This window comes from Rhyacophila brunnea, unplaced genomic scaffold, assembly GCF_057557595.1.
Source record: "Rhyacophila brunnea isolate RB1 unplaced genomic scaffold, BYU_Rbru_1.0 scaffold_21, whole genome shotgun sequence".
NCBI lineage: Eukaryota > Metazoa > Arthropoda > Insecta > Trichoptera > Rhyacophilidae > Rhyacophila > Rhyacophila brunnea.
The window spans coordinates 25,343,620-25,352,448 of NW_028232871.1; the positions used below are offsets into that span (position 1 = coordinate 25,343,620).

The following is an 8,829-nucleotide window of genomic DNA, read 5'->3' on the forward strand; positions in this document are numbered from 1 at the left end:
GCTCATGCATTGGTCAATATAGATAGTGGCGCTCCGGTGGAGTTTTTTGCAAATAATCAAACTAACCAGATGTCAAATGTTATTGATTATATAAAAATATGCCTATTAATAACTACAATGACGTTCATTTCCAATTACTATGCCCAAAAAAATCTAGAACTATAATATGATAACGGGAGAATTTTATTAAAAGGTATTTTCACGATTTGATTTGAGCTTTGGTATCAGGCAATAGTCGATTGTTTGTTTGTGATAGTATGATTAAATTTGATAGTTTGTTGACAGGTGTTAGGTAACCTTAAAATGGATATTCAGTTGAATTCAGAATTACAAAACCTAACCGAACCTAATAATAATATTATAATATTATGTCCAATTATAACTAATAAAACCATCCGTATTAAATTTACTTTTTCTACTGTCATGTTGACAGTTTAAGAATTCTATACCCTGCCGAATTCACGTACTTGGCAGATAATTTGCCTAATTCATGAATAAGGCAACGGGCTTGCATTTTTCATGAATTTGACAAAATTTTGCCGATTTCATGTAATACGCAATTTCACAAATTCGGTTCAGTTCAATTCATAGAACAAAAAATAGTGGACTCAGCTTAGAGAGGCCTTCATCGAGCAGTGTATTGATCCGGTGTAATTATGATAACGATGAAATGAATATATTATTATTATTTAAAAATGTTTGATAAATGCAGCAATGTATATAAGAGGAATGGAATTAGTTTGAGACGGCTATATCGAGTAGTGGATCGATCCTGGTTCATGGTGATAATGAGGATATAAATGGGTAGGTACATCAATTTTGATAGATATAGCAATTCATATGACCAAGAGGATTATTGGAATAACCTTCACCCAGCATGGAATCTTAATAAGCATAGTGACACACATTGATTCTTCTATATAGTAACCACATGGATGCAAATAGTGGATAATAATATGACGTAGGTACTTCATAGTGCGATTATGGGATGAAATGATCATAATTGACTTTTTTAGTTGTCTATAAAGCATGAATTTTTCTTATATTGTGTAATAAAACGTTTAATTCAACATTATATAAATACTATATATTAATAAAATTGTAAAAACCTTGTGTATTTATTACGTATAGTAAACGTCATTTTTAATTTACCTACCTACGTTGTCTATGAATATGACAGCTAAAATAAAAGTATTTTGTCTATGGTTCAAAATAAATAAAAATGCATGCGTAAATGATGCTCCGTCAATATTTTTTTAGGATAATTTGATTAATCAACGTAGTTTTATATTTAGTTTTAATCTTTGATCATGATGATAATCGTTGAAATGTGGCCTTATTATTAAATTTAAATAAACTCATCGAATATTGTGAAGAGGCAAGGCAATGACGTACCTATTAATACATTGTTGTGTGATTTGTGACAGCCAGGAATTTTCGGATTAAATATGGGCAAAAATATATCTATAGGAAACGTATTTCTGAAAGTGATTGACTATTGTTTTTTTATGCTCGTTTATAGAGACATTAAAATATTATATTTATTATGCAATTAACGTAAACATTAACAATAAATGTCTTGATTGAAATTGATTATTTAATATGCTAATAGAAATGTCACATTTTTCGATTATTTCTGCAAATTCTAAATTTGAATTTTGACACGTCAAATGAACTTGTTTATATCACAAAAGAAAACAATTGAAAATCAATCATCTATTATTTCAGTTTGACAGATAAATAGCAGTGACGTGGTTTTAGATTATATTTTCGTAGTAATTATTGAGGAAATATGTATTTATTTCTTGTTCGTACGCCAATGTGCTACTTACAGATTTGAATAATTTTGTGGAATATTAATTTAGATATTTTGCAATATTGATTATATAGAAAGAATTAAGCGACATTATAATCGATTTGCGGTAGACGAAAGGCAAGATGCGAAAATGTATGGTGACGGATGTAAAACGCGATTTAAAAACGATAGTATCTGTGATTGTGTCGAGTTTTATCAGATTGTGCCCGATTCAAATGGAAGTAGATTCGGGACTCCAAAAATTGAAGTGAATTCCTTTAATAATCAACAAAGTGGTATGTAAATAAAAAAGTTGACGTATTTTCCAAAATCTCTTAGGATAATAATATATAGGAGATGCTGTTATACTCCCATATTGGGAATAAAAATACTTGTAAATTTTCATTCGAAGCTATTATGATAGGACCCTATTTTACGCAGTTATACATTATGTGAATATGTGGCGATGTGAAAACAGCTGAAACTAAAGTGTTTACCACTGTATATTTTCCGTAGCCACGTCATATGCCTGCGAGACATGGGGGCAGATTAAAAGAGACATCAAGCTACTTTAGTGCCCAGGTGTCGTATGAAGGTAAAAAATCGAATCTAGGTATCTTCGTGAGCTACGCCTGAACAATCTGTAAAATTTCTTGGTATATATTGTCATTATGATGCGCTGTCTTTTCTCATTTTAGAAATGAACATTTCACAACCACATAAAATAATATATGAGAGAGGTGCATGCTGGGCATCACGCTGAATAACAAAAATATGGAATGGTTTGAATGTAAATCATCAGTATTTTTTATGACTGGGAATCTCTCAAGAGCAGTTATCCAAGACTTAGGTTACCATGTACTCAAGTATACTTTGACTGAACATAGATGACTTTAAATTAAAAGTGCCTATGAAAGAGAGGAGCAGTACACATAGCTCGAAGTGGAGACAGTCGCTGCACAAGTATTATAGTCATCCAGTGGTACCCTAGAGGTAGAAACCCCACGAAAGGTATACTTTAGAGGTCACCGATTGACAAAATAGCCAAATTCTGCTGAAGTACGCGGCAACGCAATGCATATGACCAAGAGAAATGAAATCATTTTGAAGACGCATTCGTCTATAAACATACCTACCACATAAGCATGTGGTATGTTTTGATAGAAAATATGACGTAGTTAGAGCGACGCCGAGTGAGAGAATATAGAAGAGAGAGGTAAGGTTCAAATAGACTATATGACGATCGGGCACATATATGCTACGAGCGTTTTAGTGTCTATGATCAAATCTATGTCATTCCGACGTATTATACATACATATTGTATGACAGCAATGACATCCTATTTACACTCTGTGACACCCTATGACACAGGACGCCAACATAAGAAACGGGTTTTTCGACATATATATGACCGATCGTCATAGAGTGTATTTGAAGCAATAGGCTTCACGTAAGAGCATTCGGAAATAATAACAATTTTACCCTAGGTATATAATTCGTGCGCAGTAGAAGAAATCGCAATCTGCGCAGTTTTAAGGTTAAGTAAATAGTTGTTCCACTATTTATAGCAGTGTATTAATTCAGGCTGATGATGATTATGATTAATTATATTGGTACAGTAGTTAACACATAGTATGTATTTTGAAAGGTGACGAATTAATAAGTAAACACAATCGCTAAGTAAATTCTGGCCCACTATTTCTGATAACAATTTATTACATTAAACTAAAACACATGTTCACATTTTAGTATTTCTCTCATGAGTATGATAATCATTACTTCACCGACCGAATGATAAGAAAATTATTATTTCACAGAAATACGTAGGTGTAATTATATTTCCTGGCAAGATAATAAATAATAATATTGGGACGAATAATTCCTATTATTGATCGGTGCAGGTATAGTATAGCTGAATGCTTTAACGAAAGTTGCTACTTTCAAATATGTAAGTAGGTATGCGATATTAATCAATTATTTTTCACAATGTTACATTCACAAGATTTGTGAAGTAAGAATTAAGAGTCATACTTCAGTGAATCGGCAAGTCATTTTCAGCAATAGGTGGGACGTAATTTCGCATGGGTTGCCAATCGGAGAGCGATAGTCGACTTATGAGCTCGTCAATTTGTTTTTTGATCGCGTCGGAGAAATTAATTCTTAAATCGTGTAAAGATGACTAAAAAAACTTACGTATTTACTCGAAAAACAAAACATGTCAACGAATATACTATTATTATTACTTAAATAACAATAAACATAACATTAAATGGACGCATGTTGAATTTTTATGACAAATTATGTTTTGTTCGTCACACGACGTTTGCACAATCTGTGCGTCGCGTAGTCATGATCGTTTTAGACCATGCCTCAGCTGAAGTATAGCCTTAATGTTATGTAGAGAATTTTACTCATATTTATTGAAAAGTGAAGAAATACTTTATAACACATTTAATTCTAAGTATGAACTACAAAAATAAAAATTATTATATATACCCTCTCATATTATTATGTATGTTATAAATATATTATAATATTTCGTTTAAAATCTAACATAATTTCATCCATTCGAAGTTATTTTGTTCTCTATTATGGATGCCTAATTTTCAATTAAAAGTGATTGGTTTTTAGCTATATATTTTTTATTAACAATGTCCGATCCGAACAAGATCATAAATGTATTAACAGATTTCTCTTTTTACGAGAAATGAATGTTAGCCATTTGCTCAACATATTAAGTCCATACTCTGACTCAAACACAAACACAAATTCAAAAACAATACATGTATTTGCCAGACCCAGGATTCGGACTTGGGATCAATGACGTTATAAGCCGACGCTTACGCCGCTCGGCCATCGTAGGCTTACCTAAGTAATGTTATTCATGACAAGCTATGAAATAAACGGCTCAAAAGGATATCATAGACAAAAAATATATCCAATACTGCAAGAATTGAGCATGTATAACAAATACTGTATTCTGTGTGCCTACGTCGTATTATGAGATTCTTCGGTTGCACTGCTCACCGCAGCTCAGAAAGAGTTGAAGGGTAATTGTTTTGGGTATTGTCCCAAGTAAATCGGCAAAGGGCGCACGCCTATGAGGTGGAGTTATCAGTTGAAGGTATTCGCTGGAAAAATTATAGCATCTGGCTAGGAAAAACTGAATCTTGCAGTATTCAATAGTGATCACGATCATCAGCCATGAGAAGGGATGGAAAGAATCATATAATTAATGTTATTATGAAACATTTCAAGTATCCAGTGACGTCCCGTGGGGGTAGGCAGATTGAGCGTCGCTTGGGGGCGGCAGTTACCCAAAGGGCGGCAAATCGAGGAGAATCATTAGACATATAATATAGAAATCGGTACCTAAACTTAGTAACAACGGAAATATCTTTCCATTAAAAAATTCAGCTCACTGGTTGGAAACAAACTGTACCTATTAATTAGGTACTATAAAAGTTTTAACAGGAATTTTTTGTTGTCGGGTTTGCGATGTCTAGCTTACTTCCGTTGTCTTTGGATGTCACGTTCTAGGTGAACAGCAATGATAAGTGCATGCCTAATTTAACATTTATCCAAATATCTCGTGAGTTTTGGAAGTTGTCAAGTGTATTTTTAAACGTACCTATCTGAAACTGTAGACTCAAAATATAGTCTACTGAATCAGAGATGGCATTTAAATTGGATTTAGTGGTATATATCTTGTTAGTAATGTATCCATACAACACATTTCTTAGATATTGGAGTCATGAAAGGATGATAAAAAGTACTGTATAAAAAATGTGGCGGCATTTTGTCTAGGGACGTCACTGCAAGTATCTACAAAGTAAATCCCTCATATAATTTTATAATTAACATTATCTTGTCAAAAATTAAGAGAGATTTAAATATTGATTCGTGAGGAATTTTGTCCTTGTACATGTTTTTGGAGACGTCTGTTAAGAATGACGCGAACATTATTGTTATGTTTATTTAAAAGTGTACTAAATAGATAAAAAAATGATAACGGTATGTATGTAAACATACATATTATTACATATATATATATTGAATGACATTTTTGTAACAAAATAATACGTAATTTAGACACAAGTTGACGTTGTAACGGAAATGTGTTTTCATGGAATATCCACATTTTTTACCACGTTTTAATTAGCTCGTATTCTTGTTTGTCCAATACAAATTTTGTTATTTAACTAACTTCCCGACTAGCTAGGCAATTGAAACTTTTAGAATATATCAAAACACGATGACAACTCATTCTTTTAATACTTTTAGCCATCATTAAGCAGAATTCAATTCATTTTCAGTTAATTCTGTTTTGTATGGAAAGTTATTTCGGAAAAAATCCGTAAAAAGTAAAACACCGTTATTGGTTGCTAAGGGGGTCCTAGCAACTAAATTATTAATATATATACGTGCGTGACTATGGAAATCAATATGAAATGTCAAAATGACATTTCTCTATTCTATTCAGTATTTCTATCAAGTACAATAAAAAGTTTTTATTAATACATAGAATTGTCAAGTTTATATTATTCAATAGAAAATTTAAAAACGTGGTATATAAAAAGTTCATTTTATCTTGTAATTATTTACTTTCCATTTGAATATAAATTATGTGATTTTAAAATTAAAAACAAATGAAAGTCTATGATTAGAAAATTTGAAAATTCGAACTGTTCCATAATTGAAAATATTTCTGGAAGGTTATTTATAAAACAAAACAAATTACACTTTTTTAATCACACATCGCGTTTTAATAGGCAGTTAAAATTTTTGTTTAAACTTAAAATATTTTCTTCATTGGTTAAAATATTACTTATTATAATTAGCACACAGCATTTATTCAGAAGCACAGTCAATTAATTACACGTTATCAAACGACTGCCAAAAAGTTTCAGTCGGAAATAGTTATTTCTATTATTAATGTCACGCACTGTGGAATAAATGAAATTAATTATTTAAAACCGAAAATAGGCGCCGATAAGGACACGTTCAGACGCGTGTAAAATACAAATGATTAATAATGCAATAGCCGCTTAGTTAGGAATAGGGATTTATTACTAATTTATTACTGCGGGTATACTGTTCGCGTATTTTTGACCGTACCGAACCGACGTCGGATCTCGTCTAAGGAATGGACATTCACAATGTGCGAGCGAAAATAATCAACAATTCACCGATGTGTCTTCTTACACACGGTCGAATTCACGAAAGGATTTGAGTCATTGAATCTCTAACTAACGCTCTGAGCAAGCCTCAGGAAAACGTAACCGCAGACGAAAAACAAACCTCGTTATCATATATTTTAATTCCAGGATATTACTTCGTTTTATTTATTACCTTTATGATAACTGGATTATTCACTAACGGAATTAAAGTTACGGTGATTATATTTGTTTACAGTGTATAGTACTAAATTTATTTGAAAAAGCTTGAGAGTCTATCCTCGTGTGCAAAATCCGGCTACGTGTTTTATCGCTACGACCTCAGTATAACCATGGCGATCATAAATTTAATGTTCAATAACGGAATGAAGTTATAAGCCTTGATGATATTGAGCTACTTTACAAGCTGCTTATTGGCGAATTTACAATCTGCTTAAACTCGCCCAGTGTCAGCATTGAACAAGTTAACAAGCAGATTGTAAGTAATCGAGAAGAGCGATAGTGGCGACCTTCCGGTAAAAAAACGAACTACTCAAAACGTCCTGTCAAAATAGTACCAAACACGACGGTTTCAACTCGCTAGCTTGTTGGCTTCTGGGCGAGTGGAAAGTTTTGTGTGTCATCATCACAATCGCACTAGCTGACTCGCCCGCTTTTAAATTCGTTAACAAGCAGCTTGTAAAGTAGCTCAATGTCATTGACGCATTTTAGTATAAAATTATATCGAATTCTTCAAGCCAAAAGGGCGTAAGTAACATTTTGGTGATTTTGAGTTAAATAATATGAGGTTAGGTTTACAAAAAAAATATCTACAGACTGGCAAAAGGGCGTTCTTCATAGATGATTGGAAACATAGTTACGATTTTCCAATTTTGGTGTAAGCGATAACCCTACAGAAAGCCAATAAGAATTAAGGTACCAACATTACAATGTTTATAATAAACAAATAAAATATAACAGAAATACAAACAGAAACATTATGAAAATAATGGAAAAAAGCAATTCAGTGTTTTCTTTATGAACTTTGCATTTTTTCTTGAACAGCCAAAAGGAATTAAGTGATTTAAAAATTATAATTGCAAATAAATAAATAAATTAACACTACATACTCCGAAACAATATTATTCTACCATAAACGAAAGAAAAAGGAACGAAGTTCTTCTCATTAACATGACAATGTTTCACTATTTTCGCTCTCTTGAATAGTAGCGATTTGTCACTAATGGCCTTTTGACTTGGAAGAGTCGATATATAATATATCTAGTGGCTTATTGGTGCAATAATATTGCTCACTCACTTAATCTTTAGTTTTTTTTATCATACATTTTATTTTTTTACTCTTCTTAGGACCCATGACTTTCATCCAATCAATAAAACACCTAAATAAGTTCGGTGGTTTTCGAACAATTTCAAATAAAATACAAATATCTATATATTCATATAAATAATAGTAATATTTTTATAAATATCTATGGGCCCACAATCATAGATGGATTTCAGGCTCCTAGAGTAGTTCCAAGTTTCGTAGTACTCATATCGGACTAACGTCAGAAGTGCTCCTAATCAAACTTGCGTTGCATGAGTCTCACCCACCGAAGTCGTCTAATCAATATAATAGACTTAACATCTTCATAAATAATTAGGAAACACACCAGAAATATATCCATTAAAAAATCTTGTAAATAATAATAATATGACGCCGAGCGGGACTCAAACCCGTCGGATTCCGGTCAATGATGTACTAAAGCATGTATTTTTTTTAACCTATCCGATCCTAATAAGATCATACGGGCCTCCACAGAGTGAAGGTTTGTATTAACAGATTTTGTTTTTACGAGAAATGGATGTCAGCCACT

General features: G+C 32.2%; 1 protein-coding gene across 2 annotated transcripts in view; it reads right to left on the reverse strand.

Moving 5' to 3' along the window:
- Positions 1 to 6,937, reverse strand: part of Dhit (regulator of G protein signaling double hit) — a 39,183-nt gene extending 32,246 nt beyond the window's left edge. Inside the window, exon 1 of one of the 2 annotated variants that reach the window (XM_085949089.1) lies at positions 6,870 to 6,937. The gene's annotated coding sequence lies outside the window, so the exon portion shown is untranslated. Of the gene's footprint in view, positions 1 to 6,624 lie in introns of both variants that reach the window. The other variant, XM_085949088.1, reaches the window with a different exon arrangement.
- Positions 6,938 to 8,829: the final 1,892 nt, after the last annotated feature.